The 18,240-nt window shown below is 46.6% G+C and overlaps 1 protein-coding gene across 1 annotated transcript in view; it reads right to left on the reverse strand.

The window, feature by feature from the left end:
- The window catches only part of LOC126543767 (protein O-mannosyl-transferase Tmtc3-like), a 397,442-nt gene that overhangs the window by 252,215 nt on the left and 126,987 nt on the right, over positions 1–18,240 (reverse strand). The window contains exon 2 of the mRNA XM_050190874.3: positions 17,728–17,783. The gene's annotated coding sequence lies outside the window, so the exon portion shown is untranslated. The remainder of the gene's footprint in view (positions 1–17,727; positions 17,784–18,240) is intronic.

The raw sequence follows: 18,240 nt of genomic DNA on the forward strand, positions 1-18,240 counted from the left end.
AAGAACGCAGCTAAAGCTTTGAATGTACCGCAGGCTACGCCGGACTCGTGCCTTTTCTTTTTTTTCTTCCACCGGGAGAAAAAAAATAATCATGAGACATTCTACTCAGTGAAGGTGGATTAACGCATTTATTGTCTTGATCGGTGGTCATCATGACGAAGGGTGCGCACGCAGATTTACTTATATACATTTGCGTGGATGACTACATTTATATATAGCATCTGTATTACGAGAGAATGAGCCATTGCGTTTTTTGCTTGTTTAAGGGGAATGAGCCACTGCTGATGATGATAGTTTTTGTTGATGCACAACAATAATGCACGGAAGCCTAGCCATAAACAGCTTCGCTGTAAAATGCAATGGCAGACAACATTCTTTCTTTTCCTCTTGCTGATTATCCTCACCGGGGTAAAAGGATTTTTGTTTCAGATAGTATTATGTGGGGGTATGACCTTGTTTCTCGCGGCGCTACGCTGCCGCGTACAGACAGTTAGTTACGCAATAGCACCGCCGTTATAGAGCGGGAGCGACGCCGAGCAGAAGAGTTTTGACGACCTCGTACTGGGGCTGAGCCACTCGAAGGAGGGCGCACTGCCCGCGCCGCAAGAGAGAAAGAAGAAATGCTTCCCTCTCGCCGTAACGCGAGATCTCCGCGCAGTAAAACGGCGCGGCGGTGGATATCAAAAGCCGCGGAGCGAGCAGCGATACCCAAGGGAATGCGGCTGGCGAGCGGCCAAGAGAAAGAGCGGTCACCGCAAAGACAAGGGCGGCGACCCAGAAAACAAAGTTGTCTCCGCCTCGCCGGCAGCTCAGAACACGAAACGTGAGGAGAAGAGCCGCTCGTGGCAAAGAAAGAATGAGAAGAAAGGAAATGGCAGGGGAAAGGAGAGATATTCGCGTTGGGTCACATCAGGCTATCAGGTCACGTGCCCTCGGAAGCGCATCTTACGGGTTGACGCTGCCCTCCAAAAGACGGGATTAGGGAGCGTCGGGGATCAGGAGGCGTCCACGGATGCCTTCCACGCGCCGCTGGGGGATTGCGAGTTTCTCCTTGAGCGGGTCTTTTTGTGTGTACGCGCTTAACACAAGGTTGGCCCTCGCTTAAGATTAGAAAGGGGAAGCACCAACGACGGATGCCAGGGGGAGAGGTGGTCGCTCGCCTCCTATCTATGTTGGGCTGCGGGCTTGCCGCTCTGGGACAGAGACGCCGGCTAAACTTTGCTCCAGCTTCTTGCAGGAGCACGTCTGCTACCTACGGCACCGAGAACGCTGTTTTCCGCTGACAGTTATTAAGCATCAACTCCGATGTCAAAGCTGCGCACCCTCGTGCCTGCTTTGCCTTTTGAAACGCGCTGCGATCTGAGGTTGACATAGTATTAAGCACGTTATGCGCCTACTGTACGTGGCGAGGTCGTCGGTCAAATTAAACGGAAGAAACGCAAGCCCCTGAAACGCTCTCGAAGCCACACAAGTGAGCCGTTGTTTATTCCATAGTGGTCGCTACAACATCGAACAAGGTTTGCGCATAGTGGCGGCGCAAGCTCTGCAGCTGACATCGAGCATCGCTGTGCCCAGAACGTTACCCGTGATGTCAACGAGTACGTGAACCCTCACGCGTCTGTTGATAACGGCCACTGTTTAATGAAATAAAAGTTAGATGATAAATTTACAAATGATGAAGTTGCGCACGATATAAAGATGATAAACGTTGGCCGTATAAAGTAAAACTATTCCAATGTGTTTTTATTCCAATCTCCTGACGTCAAATTTGCGTAAACGCCGACGCAAGCATCGGGAGGTCACCCGCAGGCTTGTCTGAACAAACCAATCAAATGCTCCCCTCGTTCAAAGGAGGTCACTTTTGTTTGACTCAAAAACGTATAACATTGCCTGCACTGAGCGGCTTGTCTTATCTAATTGGCTCACAAGATGCGAAGAGCATGCTCAAGTGGAGCGGTATTCGATGGGGCCGAGCCACTGCAGTGAATATCGATAACCGGATGAAGAGGGTGGTGCCGGCGTCTGCGATTGGTCCGCTTTCTCTTACTTAGCTTGCGGTGGCTCGTCGACAATCGCGGCGGCATGCAACATAAGATTAAGAATGACGCTAAAACGGATACTCAGCAAAGAAGAGTTGGCAGAACGTGGTCGTAAACGTGCCGAAAGTGCTCGAAAACGTTACACGGCCACGCAAAAAGTTTTATTAGAAGCAAATAAACCCATGCTCTCCGGCAGGGGCGAGTAGCCAGTGCCGGAGCGATCGTCGGCAGCCATCTTTTATTTCTTTCGGAACGGGGCAGCCTGCGGCTATTCAGAAGAAAATTCACTTTTCATCGGCATATTAATGCATCTTTAACGCGTACGCGTCATTTCGACGCGGTAAGTTTTTGCGGTTTTGTGAGATCACGTGAGAGGCAGGTGAAGTGGGTGCAGCCCGAAAACTTTTGTCCAATAGCCGAGGGCTATGGCGAAAAGGCGTCGAATCAGAAATAACTATTTTTGTTTTGTTCGGTCAAATTATGCATAATCAGTGTGTACACGTCATATCAGATGGGGAGCTATTTCGCGGTTTTCGTGACGTCGGGTGACAAGGTGAAGTGGGGTGGTCCAAAAAGTTTTTGACCAATCGCGGTGAGCTGATTGCAGAATTGGAATAGAAAAGTTTGGAATAGTTTTACGTTATAGCGCCTATACATACGCATCTGTGTTGCCGTATTTCAGAATGCGTTCACACTGGTGGCGAAAGCGCGCAATAATCTGCTGCCGTCGCGACCAAAGCGCGTGGAGAAACAGGCGGCGAACGCGGTCGGTCTAGGACCGAGCTAGCCGCTTTCCCACAGCCAGCCAGAATGTGAGGCGGAAGGCATTCGAAAATGGATCAACGTAAACATCCAGCTCGTTAGCCGTGGTCATTGCGAACTGCGTGTGCGTGTGTACACGTGTACGTGTGTGTGTGTGTTCTTGTCAGTACACTTCTCAATGAATGAAAGATACGACAGTGAGGCCACGCGTTCCTCCGACGCATTCTATGCCCAATCTATACGTACCGAGAGTCGCTCCCCGTGGTGGCGGGATTAGGGCGATATGTGTTGATATTAGACTGCAAACTCGCGTGCTTCTTCAGTTACTTCCCGCAGTACGTTTCGCCGTGGGAAGATAGGGGCCACGGATAAACAGAACGTTACATATAAATTAAATATCACATTTTATTCGTTGACGACTGTACGGACGCACGAGCGTTTGTTCGATTACTTCCGTGTTTGCGCGTCTTCAAATATCAGCGCTTAGAAAACAAGATGTTATAGTCGAATCGATTCTTGCGAAAAGCAAGTGAAAAAAAAAAAAATCTGATCCGCGCTTGACGGGTCGTGAATGCGTGCCTCGAAACAGGGTAGTGACAATTTTCAGCACTCGAAAACAACGGGAGAAAGCGAGCGTATAGGTGGCATATGCGAAGGTGGTATCTGCATAGCGCTGCGCGGAAACATCGCCAAAGAAAAGTAGGCAAAAAAAAGTATTTACTATAACAGAGATCAGCTGACTTCACTGGCCGAAAACATCTTTTAAGCACAGAAAAAAATTATTGACAGAACTAGCTACTTCGTCAGTTAGGCTGCCAGCTAGTTTTCCAGCATCCGCCCTTAGGTTAGACAGTGTTCAACTTTGAAATAATGCGTGATAACAAGACAAAATTTAGAGGGAACGTGACACCGCAGAAGCATGTCAACTCTATTTTTTCTTTTAGGTACCTCGAATACAGGAGATATTCCAACTGCCTGTATGGTCCCTGTTTAGAACTCCTCAGAATTCTCTTCGTACTCGCCAGTTTCGCTTGCGTCGGTCTTCTGGAAACAATAACTGGGACAGCGATATACAACAGGCTATGTTAGTGGCCGGAAAGTTAAACGCTATTTCTCTTTATTATTACCGGATCTGACTCCCGTCCTAGCGCAGAAGGAAGCGTTCCTGCATGTAGACAATCCACAAAGCGTGACAATGCAATGGTTGAGAGAACAACGTTGTCGTTATTATCTTCACGGTGTGTCCTTCGCGAAGGAGCGCGTCACGCGATCAACTGGCGCAACCAGTGAAGTTACGGCACGCGCAACTCACATGTGTATTGCCAAAAAGGAACATTCTTTCTTTAGAATGAAGTTTTCAAAAGTATTTTGCTCATACGAGAGAGAAAAAGTTTGGTGAAAGATGATGTCAGTGCTGCTATATGCAGAGCTTGCTACTCAGTTCGCCGGTCTGCACCGACTATCTCCGCTATACCAACGAATCATTAGCAGCAAAGATTGCATTTGATATACGAGGACAAACGCAGACTAATGTTCTCCTAGCGCCCTGGGAAAGAACTAAGGACGCAATCCGAACAACGAAGGCCCCGCTGTTGCTTACACTAATGAGGGCTTAAAGATATTATTTGACCTTTTGACATCTGGACTCAATTTGTTTATTTATAGTTATAATGATAACAATAAATAAGTAGGCGGATTGGAAGAAACGGATAACCTTTTTCTTTTTCGTGTTTCCTTTGCTTTTTTCTGTGTTTTTTTTTGTAAGCATGGTGAACCGTTTTATGCAGATACTGAAACAGCAACTTGAAAATTGTCCATGAGCCATCGCTTTTAATCGTCAGACGAAGCATTCCTTAACTGTTCCCCCCTAAGTGCATTTTCGGTGTATGTTCGAGCGGTGTATGTTAGGGGAGGAAATGTTCCCCCCTAAGTGCATTTTCGTGGACCGTATTTTTCCCGGTGCACCTCCGAAGTAGATGTTTGTTTTCCTCCTTTGCTCTCGCACTAAATATTATGTTTTCCTATATTATGCAACGGCGCTTTCGCTTAGGGTTCAGCCTACACTCCTGGCCTGCATGGGCATTTAAGGTCGACCGTGCTGCTTCCCCGTCTTACACTGAGTGCAACGAAGTGGGTGTTATTGAGCACTTCATCTCGTCCTTCAAGTGCTTCTGTTCTTAAAGGAAGATACTTCTGGACAGCATGACTGGAAGAAGGTTTGGTTTATTCGTGGACTTACATAACAGCTAGTTTTCCCGGAAGAACCACGAATAGTGCGCGAGGAAATGTCCCCCATTTTACTGACATTTCTGCCAGATACTGAGCTGACTGACTCAGGGTGACACATATTTAAGACACGGACAGACGCGTTCAAGCCTATCCTGCTAGGCTAACCCCACCTGCGGCAACATCATCATCACCGCCACCAACACTCACATTTTTAAAATTTTGTTTACATATATGCAGCTTTCCTATAGCGTCACCAGAACATAATTAGATAGTTAGAGCAACCGTCATAGAAGAGAAGAATTTCTTAATCTCCTGCTTCTTACAGAAAATGTTGTTTTTAGACTTTTTTGTCCCACTAGTGAATTCTTGAAACGCGAAATGCCGACGGCACCTTGTGCCGAACAAACCTTGCGTTGATTGTGCAACGTAGATGATTAGTTTTACAGTACGCTGTTGGTGAAGTATGTCCTTGAACCCATGTACGCTCTCTCCTATAACTCCTGCTAACTCGGTACGTTCCCCAGCTATCTGAGAATTATGAAAGCTCTGTCTGCAGACAGCCCCCGCGGTAAAGTGCCTCAACGTTTGCAGAAAGTTGCTGAAAGAAGAAAATTATGAGACACTGCTGCGTGAGACGGAAAACGCCTGTTTTTCTTCTGTACCCTGTAGATTAGGCAAGAATATTTCGCCAACCGACGAAGCTGTCTTTCGGCAAAGCCTTCGAACCAAACTTACGTCCTCATAAGCGCAGGCCAGCTCTCGTTTTTACTGCTTTTACTTTTACCGCCACCTGCTGTCAAGAACAGCTGGCTCAGGGTATAGATGGCTGTGGAAAGGGTATGGGGCTTCTCGGCATGTAAGTACAGGCGAGGCCCCGGAGCCAATGAAAACCTGGAGAAGACCAAGTTCCTTTCATGCATAAAACGCCCCGTTCTAACCACTATACTACCCACCAGACATAGTAAAGACAAAATAAACAAACATGCGCCAAAAAGGACGGCTAAGAAGCAGCCGCTATAGAGGAGCAAACTAAGCGAAACGCGGAGCAGGTTTGCGTAGCGTACTTCTGTCGGAGGTAACAACGGTATAAGATGCTCTTGAAATACCAAGCTTTAAGCATACGACGCTAGGTAAATAAATAAAGAGAAGGATCGTTGGAGAAGAGTGCACGTGAAATGAGAAGTTGATTAAGATTGTGGGCTATGTAAGCAGGCTAAGATCATAAATACGAAAATATAGGCAATGTTCATTGCCAGAAAAGTTGCCTATGTAAGCATTTGTCACGCGATCATGTTCACAACCATATTGTTCCCGCTTTTTTCTTATTACTTTAATAACAAATTGACTTAGCCATCTTACACTGCGGCAGCTGCTCTCCAAATAGCAAAACAAAAAACAACAACATACAAATAAGCAAAAGCGAGCAACGTGAAGACCTTCAGTGAAGAGAGCACACAAGAGACGCCGACGTGGTCCTATAAACGTAAATTGGCGGAATAAAGGGAGAAGGGAAGTAAAGAAGCGGGAAGTTCGATCTATCAGGCGAGACACCGGTTTGCTAACCTCTGAGCACTTATGTACACAAATGGTTCGCATGTAGATGTATGGAAACACAGGAAGATGCAAATTAGGAGGACAGCAATATGCATTGCGGACGGTAATGTCGCAGTCCACTTTCACCAATAAGGGGTATAAAATGACCATGCGGAGCGCACATGCAGAGCAACGCCGCTTCGCATTACTGAGCACCATGTCATGGACATAGTGAACTTTCAGCAATATGAATAAATTTTTTGTGGTGATTTAGAGAGAGAAAGAAAGAATTAGGTAGGGAAAACACAGGGTGATAAACGAGGCTGATTCATGTTTTGGAAAGTAACAGCGCTAAACCGACAAGGACCTAGGCAAAGAACACGACACTGGCGCTGACTCACAACTTGAACCAGCACGTCATAACCACGTTTGTTTCACGTCGTTCGACACGTCACCAGGATGGCTCCTGCTGCGCACGTACAGTCGCTGTAGTTGTTTCCCTGTCGGTCCGTGTTTATAAATGTGATATCCCTCGAAGTAAACTTCAGTTGTGTGAGAGCGTCAGTGTCCTGTTCTTCTTTGCCCAAGTCCTTGTCCGTTAGCACTGTTACTTTCCAAAACATGAATTACCACCAACTCGCCCAAGCTTCCCTTCTAGTAACGAGGCTGAGCCAGTCTGAGGATAAAAAAGTTGGTGCACGAACACATACGCTGAATTAGTTTAGATAGGCGTAAATACATTCGCAGCTCATAGCGCCACTCGTTACAGCGCTATGCAATAGAGGAATGCCATATTAGACCACGTAAAGTATGCCTGACGTGTGTGGTGGAGAGATGACTCGTGTGCAAGAGCAACTTACGCCTAATTGCTTGGTTGGTTCGACCCGCTTTGGGGAATGTGCCATAAATTTGGCGGTAGTATATGATCGATTCAAGTGGCTGGCCTAGCGACGTTTGTTACGCCATTTTTATGCTATTCATGCAACTCAGCCTGGCACCTAGGCTTACCATAAGTAACACAACTAGCGCACCATCAAAAATCTGTATACTAAAGGCTACATTCGCGCTGCTCAGGTTCCAGAACTCTACAGGCCTACATGACAGACGCTAAGAATACCGCTTGCTACCGCTGTATAGCGCACGCAATCGACTTTGTTTGCGTTCCTCTTTCTTTGTCCTCCTTCCACGTTCTTTCTCTTTTTTATCCACTTGCCCCATTCCTCATAGGCAGGGTAACCAACCAGCACTATCTCTGGTTAACCACCCTGCCTTTCCTTACATACTTTTCTCTCTTTGTGTAAAGACACTTGGAATAGAAAACATACTTGGCTCTGTAAGGCTTCATGCAAATTAGTCTGGCTCGACAGTACGATGGGAGTCGCGGGATTTTTTCAGACAGTTTAGTCGGTCATTTAGTCCCAGTTGCGCTCTCTGCGTCGCGACGTCCCATCACTTCTAATAGTGCCTAAGTATAACAGCTCGGCCTTTATTACAGAATTTTCTGCGTATTAAATAAAGTATAATTCTGTAGTGCATCGGTCACGTCAAATTGGGTAATACTAAGGACTTAACGCTGCCTAAATATCAAACAAACATATCACAGTTCTTACGTTATTTGTTTTTCGCTGAAAGCTTCGAAATCAGCTAAAATCGGACGCTCACGCGCTCAGTTAATCTGCAGACACTGTCGTGTCTGTCGTGGTGACGAGAAAGCTTGAAGAAAACTGATAACAGCAGCCCCAAGGTCATTCGAAATAAGAAGGAAACTCACGCATATCCATGCATAGAAAGGGATACAAAGATATAAATAAATGGGAGCTGAAAGAAAGAGAGGTTACGCAGAGTAACTGCCCGGTTGGAAAAAGGTATAGAAAAAATGAGAAGGAAGGAGAAGATATGAAAAGAATTTGACGCACAAAAACGCGGAGTGCGACTCACAACGACTGTCAGTCGATGATTTTGACCGAGGCTTGGCCCGATGTTTTTAAGAATTTGATAACGACAGAATTTAGACTTGTTGGTAAAACAACTTGAATTAAGAAGCGCGCAGCATTTCTTAATTCCTAATTCAAGCTTTTTTTTTTATTTTGCAGAAATACAGTATAGTCCTTTCGAAGCAACCCGGGCAGACGTCGGCTTCAAGAATTATGTTTTCCGTAAAGACATGCATGTCAAGCATGTCGAGCGTGGTGGAGATCGAGCGATTTTCTTTATGCGCTGAAAAGGGGACGAACGCACACAAGGTGTGCAATCGTCTCTTTGCACCAATGAACTTCACATTCGGAACTACGATGAAGAATGAGTAGGCATTTATGAATGCTACTCCAAATCGCCAGCGCACCAGCTCCACAAAAAAACTGTTCAGCGCTTATTTGTAGTAGGCTGTTCCGTGTTCACCTGCGAATGTTCATCTCAAGCACCCGCCGCAGTGGCTGAGCGGCTATGGTGTTGCGCTGCTAAACACGTGGTCGTGGGATCACCGGCCCCGGCGGCGGTCGCATTTTGATGGGGGCGAAATGCAAAAACACCCGTGTCCTGTGCATCGGGAGCACACTAAAGGTCCCCTGGTGGTCAAACTCAATCCGGAGTCCTCCACTACGGCGTGCCTCCGCAGAATTCAATTATTTCAACCGGTGCTGCACAAAACAGCGCAATACTTACTGCGCCTAATAATGCGCCAGCCCCGATGCGACACCAGAAGAACGTGCGTCTGAAGAAATGTGATGGGGTGACACGCCATGATTCGCTGACGATTGGCAGCTGATCTACAGAACAACACCGAGCTTAAACAACTTAAGCGACGCCAGTAGAAAAAGCGAAAGGCACGGTAGGCAATAAAAGAAAAAGCTACGTCTTTACACTTCATAACAGGGGACGCCTATCGAGACGCCGACAGAGATTGACATTCGTAACCTGCTGTGACTATGTGACATGCACGAACAATAACTTGACACAAACGGCTGGGAAATATATACGCTTGGGGCTTTTCACTTGCTTGAAATGTTGAAGTGCCCGAGCACCCTTAAATTCTGCAATGTGTACGTCTCGCACGAAACAGCCTTTCAGCACCTTGAAATAAATAAAAGGGTGCTGCAAGGTTGTTCTACCAACGAATGCACCCATTTTGAAATGTTTCAGTGAAATTGATGGTGCAAAACAGGTGTTTCATCATCCAATGCACCCTCGAAGGTGTAATTTTCCTGAGGGCGTTAACGAGATTGATCTGACAATATTGGAACACTTATTACCGTGTCATTTCAACCCGTAATCTACAACTGCTGCGTTGTCACTGTTCTTTATGGCAACGTCTTGTATTTCTTGTTTGTGAAATTTAGGAGTTGCGGTGTGTTCTTTTCATTTGCCCACTTGACACATGTATGGCAAACTTTACTCCTTTTTTTCTGTTTTATTATTCTTCTGCTTCTTAAGTTCGCCTTTGTTGTTGTTTGATTTTTGGCTTTAAAGGTCACCATTGTGTTTTACTGATGTACTTGGTCCCCTATTACGTAATATCCAGCAAGGGGTCTTCGTCAGGGTTAATGAAGTATTATTATTATTATTATTATTATTATTATTATTATTATTATTATTATTATTAGCAGTAGTAGTGGTTCGTCACAGTTAGTAGTAGTAATAGCAGTAGTAGTCGTCTAGTGCAGTCGACTTCCGCTATTTCGACCTAGGTTAATTCGACTGTTCGCTTAATTCGAGCGCACGGGAAAGTCCTGGCGGGAAATCATACATTTTCACGAAAGGATAACTCGTTTAGCTCGAACCGGAAAGTATGCTTTTTCGGTTAATTCGACCTCCACTGGCATACCCTCATGCGCGCAGCAGTTACTAAAAGCTTGAAAACAAAAGGAATTCAGCTGACAGCGCTTCTACTTTCTTAGGCGACGACGTTGACCGTAGCAACCTGTCCAGCCATGATGATGGCGACCTGTGCTGTGCCTTGGGCACTGTCCTTTTTAAGGATTTTCGTAGCGCCGGCGACAGTGTTGAGGTCTGTGGGCCACTGACCGACGACGACATGTGTAGTTAATAGATAGTGTTATGACTATTTGAAATAGTATCTTGACGACAACAGACTACTTCAAGTAACAAAAATAATTATGTCGTTCATTTTGGCACTGTTTGTTAACTCGGCCTTTCGGATAATTCGACCGAATATTGTGGTTCCGCAAGGGTCGCATTAACGGGAGTTTACAGTACTGCGATGATGGCCATGCTGAGTTTTGAAAAACGACATTGGCAGGCGTCGTAAGACACCATACTGCCCCAAAGCGATTTTTGTTTGAAGCTTAATGTTTGGATTCAGCTGCCATAGGTAAACGACCGAACATATCACCGCAGGAACACTGTATTTCACGACTGAACTTTACGGGCTAGAGAAACGTTTGTAATGCATGAAGATTGCTCTAAAAGGTTCGTGATGTACGAAGCGTTATCTCAACATTTAGTACAGTTGATTTCAACCACTCAGCTATGCCAGCCGTCCACTAGATCCAGCCAGAAAAAAAATATTAATCGAAATCTACACGTTGAAATCGAGATGCACTGTATTGATTCCCTACGCGGGCTGGAAAAATGTGTCCAGCTATAGGCACTGAAATCGATCGTTATAGTGAGGTGCATATGCACACGGACTGACCGTACGATGTGAGCTATTCACTGGTGAAGGTATAGCTTCCCTACGCGCCATTACATATTAAACGATAGATGCATGCCTCCGCATCGCTGATCCTTTAAGAAAAACACGATCTCATCCGACACGATGTCACCCGCTGCCCTGCCGGGGCAGCTATATTCGCGGTTTACTCTCATGTCAGGATAAAGGAACAACGTCTTAGCCAGGCAAAGAGATAGGAAGCTATAAAATGGCCGACTCACCAAAGACAGAAAGAGAAAAAGAGGATAAAAGGGTCAACGCGCATTCTTTATTGATAACGGTGGGCATTAAGGGCTGAAGAAAGTGTTTGACGCCTGGAAAACAATTACGCGCCTTGCTGCGGGCTCCTTGGAGGCGCGCCGGGCCTCAGTGTTGGCTCCCCTTTTCTTTTTCTTTTTTCCTTTCTTTTTTTCTCATGGCGGCCGCCAACCCCTTTGCACGACCATGGACACGGCGTCGGAGGCGCGACAACAATGGCAGAGCGCGCTGCGGCCGGCTCAATTTGCCCCGCTGTATGGCGCCCACCGGCAGCGCCCGACTGATGGGTGGCTCGACGGTGGAGGCGTTATCACGCTTATCGCGCCGCCGCCGCGGTTACGCTGAAGTCTGGTGGGGCAGAATGATTGGTGGGCCCACCGCCGTCTGGAGACAGGTCGTTTTTCGGAGGGTAAATAATTGCCCCTTGCGTCGCGCCAGCCGATGCTTAGCGCCAAGAACGGGGGCCGCCATGGCGCTGCGCCGAAAACCGATGCGCGGCGCCGAACGGGGCGCGCGCGCGGATAAAACATCAGCGTCTAGAACGAGTGCCCAATGCGGGCGTAGCGCTACAAATTTTCTTGGCGGGACTGGCGCCGAGGCACGCCGACCCGGGGCTGCCGCCATCGGCGCGTGCTGCGCACTGCGAAGAGCTCGCACTGCGGTAGAGCACGCGCTGTTCCTCGCGTCGCTAGCATCTGGCACAGCCCGTGGGCCATTAAAGAGCGATTAGTGAGGCCTGCTTAATTCCGGAAAGACATGCTGTCCGAACGTTTCACTTCTGGTTGAACAAGCGGCATCCATTGAAAGCCTGCTGCAAAACTTTACGCGGCGATCAGCGTTTCGGGCACACACAAGTACTCCTGCGGCTGTCATTTGCGAACAGACCCAGTCGCTTTCGCCCGATGTCGTTTATGGGAAAACGCTAAGCCTGCTAGTGACGGCTGCGTGAGCTTGCTTTCTGCCAGTGGAAAGAGAAAGCAAGAAACGCTTACTGTTTTGAGTCTAAGAATCACTCGCTGCTGCAGTAGACTCATTCAGTCCATTACGCACTTCTATTCCGACTTCAATGGCGAGGCCTGTGTTGTGTGCGTAATATAATGGGGTAGTGGGAATTGCTTAAACACTGCAGGCAAATATTGTCACAGTTAAATGGTGCACTAGGGCCTCTAAGGTCCCCGAAGCAACGTTTTTATTTCAAGGACAGAGCTTCTGTAAGCGAGGCAATGACGTACAGAAGTACAGAAGTTTTATTGGATCTTCCGATAGACTCCGCTGATGCTCTCTCCTCAAGGCACCCTCAGCTGCTAATAGAAAAGCCGTGACGAGCTGCCGCTTTGGCGGGTGGTAGCTCGCGTCTCAATATAATCTCTGAGATTGACGGCGTACCACAGGCTTCGAACGTAAGGAATTCGATCTGTCGCGGACGATTTGATCTTTATACATGAAATAGCTGGCGGAGAAAACGGCGGAAAGAAATGACAATCCTCGACTCTTTCAGGGAACAGACAGAGAATTACAGGACAGACATAGACTGTCCTCTAGTCCTTCCTGCCAACATTTCGAGCTGTTTCAAATATAAAGATCAAAGATGAGCCTACTAGTTTACATCAAAATTCTGTCAAGACGATTTAAAATTGCGAATTGTGCTATTCCTAGTGGCAGCGGTGGCATAGAGGTAGAACACCCGCCTCGCGTGCAAGAGGTCCGTGGCTCGAATCCCGGTGCCGCGCAATTTTCCACCGGATTAAAAAAAAAATCTGCGTGTTGATAAAATTGCATAAACAGGCCTGGAGTGTGGCCTGATCCCGGTGACCAGAACCGGCAACGCACTCCCTCACCAGAGCAGGATTGGCCACCCTGGTGCAGTACATGGCCACAACCTCCTATATGAACACAACAATCAAACCCCGGCCCTCAGTCCCCAGCAGCTGCGAAGCAACTGACCACGGCGGCGGTCAGACCTGCGACGCTGCAGAGGGTGCTAAGAATCCCTGGCTCCGGACAGGCCGCCATTGGAATATGAACCTGGCAACGTTTAACGCTAGAACGTTATCTAGTGAGGCGAGTCTAGCAGTGCTATTGGAAGAATTAGAGGGCAGTAAATGGGATATAATAGGGCTCAGTGAAGTTAGGAGGCCAAAAGAAGCATATACAGTGCTCAGAAGCGGGCACGTCCTGTGCTACCGGGGCTTAGCGGAGAGACGAGAACTAGGAGTCGGATTCCTGATTAATAAGAATATAGCTGGTAACATACAGGAACTCTATAGCATTAACGAGAGGGTGGCATGTCTTGTTCTGAAACTTAATAAGAGGTACAAAATGAAGGTTGTACAGGTCTACGCTCCTACATCCAGTCATGATGACCAGGAAGTCGAAAGCTTCTATGAAGACGTGGAATCGGCGATGGGTAGAGTGAAAACAAAATACACTATACTGATGGGCGATTTCAATGCCAAGGTAGGCAAGACGCAGGCTGGAGACAAGGCAGTGGGGGAATACGGCATAGGCACTAGGAATAGCAGGGGAGAGTTATTAGTAGAGTTTGCGGAACAGAATAATATGCGGATAATGAATACTTTCTTCCGCAAGCGGGATAGCCGAAAGTGGACGTGGAGGAGCCCGAACGGCGAGACTAGAAATGAAATAGACCTCATACTCTGCGCTAACCCTGGCATCATACAAGATGTGGACGTGCTCGGTAAGGTGCGCTGCAGTGACCCCAGGATGGTAAGAACACGAATTAGCCTAGACTTGAGGAGGGAACGGAAGAAACTAGTACATAAGAAGCCGATCAATGAGTTAGCGGTAAGAGGGAAAATAGAGGAATTGCAGATCAAGCTAGAGAACAGGTATTCGGCTTTAACTCAGGAAGAGGACCTTAGTGTTGAAGCAATGAACGACAATCTTAAGGAACGGGCATCATTAAGGAGTGTGCAATAGAAGTCGGCGGTAACTCTGTTAGACAGGATACCAGTAAGCTATCGCAGGAGACGAAAGATCTGATCAAGAAACGCCAATGTATGAAAGCCTCTAACCCTACAGCTAGAATAGAACTGGCAGAACTTTCGAAGTTAATCAACAAGCGTAAGACAGCTGACATAAGGAAGTACAATATGGATAGAATTGAACAAGCTCTCAGGAACGGAGGAAGCCTAAAAGCAGAGAAGAAGAAACTAGGAATTGGCAAGAATCAGATGTATGCGTTAAGAGACAAAGCCGGCAATATCATTACTAATATGGATGAGATAGTTCAAGTGGCTGAGGAGTTCTATAGAGATTTATACAGCACGAGTGGAACCCACGATGATAATGGAAGAGAGAATAGTCTAGAGGAATTCGAAATCCCACAAGTAACGCCGGAAGAAGTAAAGACAGCCTTGGGAGCTATGCAAAGGGGGAAGGCAGCTGGGGAGGATCTGGTAACAGCAGATTTGTTGAAGGACGGTGGGCAGATTGTTCTAGAAAAACTGGCCACCCTGTATACACAATGCCTCATGACCTCGAGCGTACCGGAATCTTGGAAGAACGCTAACATAATCCTAATCCATAAGAAAGGGGACGCCAAAGACTTGAAAAATTATAGACCGATCAGCTTACTGTCCGTTGCCTACAAAGTATTTACTAAGGTAATTGCAAATAGAATCAGGAACACCTTAGACTTCCGTCAACCAAAGGACCAGGCAGGACTCCGTAAAGGCTACTCAACAATAGATCATATTCACACTATCAATCAGGTGATAGAAAAATGTGCGGAATATAACCAACCATTATATATAGCTTTCATTGATTATGAGAAAGCGTTTGATTCAGTCGAAACCTCAGCAGTCATGAAGGCATTGCGGAATCAGGGTGTAGACGAGCCGTACGTAAAAATACTGAAAGATATCTATAGCGGCTCCACAGCCACTGTAGTCCTCCATAAAGAAAGCAACAAAATCCCTATAAAGAAAGGCGTCAGGCAGGGAGATACGATCTCTCCAATGCTATTCACAGCATGTTTACAGGAGGTATTCAGAGACCTGGATTGGGAAGAATTGGGGATAAGAGTAAATGGAGAATACCTTAGTAACTTGCGCTTCCCTGATGATATTGCCTTGCTTAGTAACTCAGGGGACCAACTGCAATGCATGCTCACTGACCTGGAGAGGCAGAGCAGAAGGGTAGGACTAAAAATTAATCTGCAGAAAACGAAAGTAATGTTTAACAGTCTCGGAAGGGAACAGCAGTTTACGATAGGTAGCGAGGCACTGGAAGTGGTAAGGGAATACATCTACTTAGGACAGGTAGTGACTGCTGATCCGGATCATGAGAGTGAAATAATCAGAAGAATAAGAATGGGCTGGGGTGCGTTTGGCAGGCATTCTGAGATCATGAACAGCAGGTTGCCATTATCCCTCAACAGAAAAGTTTATAACAGCTGTGTCTTACCAGTACTCACGTACGGGGCAGAAACCTGGAGGCTTACGAAAAGGGTTCTACTTAAATTGAGGACGACACAACGAGCTATGGAAAGAAGAATGATAGGTGTAACATTAAGGGATAAGAAAAGAGCAGATTGGGTGAGGGAACAAACGCGCGTTAATGACATCTTAGTTGAAATCAAGAAAAAGAAATGGGCATGGGCAGGACATGTAATGAGGAGGGAAGATAACCGATGGTCATTAAGGGTTACGGACTGGATTCCGAGGGAAGGGAAGCGTAGCAGGGGGCGACAGAAAGTTAGGTGGGCAGATGAGATTAGGAAGTTTGGAGGGTCAACATGGCCACAATTAGTACATGACCGGGGCAGTTGGAGAAGTATGGGAGAGGCCTTTGCCCTGCAGATGGCGTAACCAGGCTGATGATGATGATGATGATGTGCTATTCCTTTAGCCACAATTTTCAAGCAGCTAAGTCATCTTTCGGCGTAAAATAAACATAGCGAACTTTCTAGAAGGGTAAATGAATAGTCTACATTGAATCAATGTTTGTTTTAGTATGTATCTTTTCTGTTCCTGTCTTCTTGTATATGTATTTATCTGTAAATGAATTTTTTTAGGTTCCAGGTTAGTATTTATGATTTATGCTTTGTGTTTGTTGCACGTCGAAGGAACAAGTACAATGCGGCGTAGTTGAAGGTCCCACTAGGTCTTGGAAGATATATTTCTCTTACTTATTATAAACAAAACGGGAAGCTTAAACAAGCGCTCAGTTCAGGAACAGGAAGTTTATATTAAGAACCCTGTGATTCTTAGGTATTACATTTTTAACATGGTATAGCACAGCTAAGCCAGAAACAGATTAGGCGTGCTTGTTTTTATTGCGATAGCTCTTATAGGGACACTCCAAGTGAATTTTCACTGTGGTTGTGAGGGAAATCGTGCAAGACTAAGCGGAGAACGATCATGTCTTGATCGTGACTTGTCTTTCCGCGCGCCAATGTTAGAGGCCACGTGATCAAGCACGCTGGGGAGGGGGGGGGGGTGCAGATGAGGATACCTCCTCTAGCCCGGCCGTGGCTGCTGCTCATAGCGGTCGGCGTAGCCAAGTGCACACGCGGCCCTCGCGCCCGGCCTTGGGGGTAACCTCCGGCGGGTGCAAACGTAAGATTGTGCGATCAGGCACGGCTGGCGGCGTCGTGTGCGCTGGCTTGCCGCGCGCCTAGTACTCAGAGTGTAGCGTAATTTAAAGTTTCGGAGACGTGTCGAAGCGAGAGGTAGCACGAAGCGTTCACTATACCCTCTGCTTGAGCTCTTCACCACCCTAGCATTGTCCCAGCGAGTGTTGGTGGTCATCAGGCGCACAGTTACCTGTGCGCGTGTAACGCTACGCTTATTAATTTAATTAGTAAGCGAATGTTTACTACAATTTATCCGGCCGATAAAACTGCGAACCGTATTTCGCGTAGTTGTCTAACACTTTGCTATCGCCATCGATGCTTCGCCTTTCAGACGGAACTGCAGCTTTCTTAACGCCCGTTTTAATATATCCACACCGTCATTCGCCCCACCCTTGATTTCTGTAATAGGAATTGCGGAGAAAGAAGCACCCCTCCGCCTTTCAGTCATACTGGCAATAAACCGCAATGAATAAAGAAAGACCGCCGTTCATGAAAGCTCATTTAATTTTTTGGAAAGCTCATTTCAAAAGAAGCATTTGAATGTGCTTTCCAAATGTTCTTACACAAAGTCCGGAGCCGGCGCCACAGTTGGAAATCGTTCGCAGCTATAAAGCCTTCTTCAAGTGGATATCTCTCACCTTCACAAGAAGACTTGCGGTGGAGCGGTGGCAGGTTGAGTCCGGGTTTTTGGTTCCTGTAAGACATGAATAAAAAGTGAGAACAATTAGTGGGCTCACAGTCTAATGATCAAAAATCGTCGTTCTAAAATAACAGCATCATTTAATATAATTCAAATGCGTGGGGCATAAACACGTTGACCTTCAGACATGTAGCTTTCTGTCATAAAAGCAAGATAATGAAAAAAAACGAACAACTAACCATATGCCAGTCTATCCCCCGCGACATCGCCATTTTAGTGAAAATTATGCAATTCCAACTCGCATTTCGGAATCTATGAGAGGCGAATCGGTTAATGAAATGCTATAAATTTGCTCCTTTCATCCCGGTGTCTCTTGCGTCACCGCACCCATGTGCTCTTCCGCACCCATGCTACGCAATGTGACAACTCTTATGTTGACTCGTTTATTTCTCAATTTATTCTTATTTATTTTAAATGTGTCACTCGCTCCTTGGCCGATCCCCCGTTGTGG

The sequence above is a fragment of the Dermacentor andersoni genome, chromosome 1 (assembly GCF_023375885.2).
Source record: "Dermacentor andersoni chromosome 1, qqDerAnde1_hic_scaffold, whole genome shotgun sequence".
NCBI classification, from domain to species: domain Eukaryota; kingdom Metazoa; phylum Arthropoda; class Arachnida; order Ixodida; family Ixodidae; genus Dermacentor; species Dermacentor andersoni.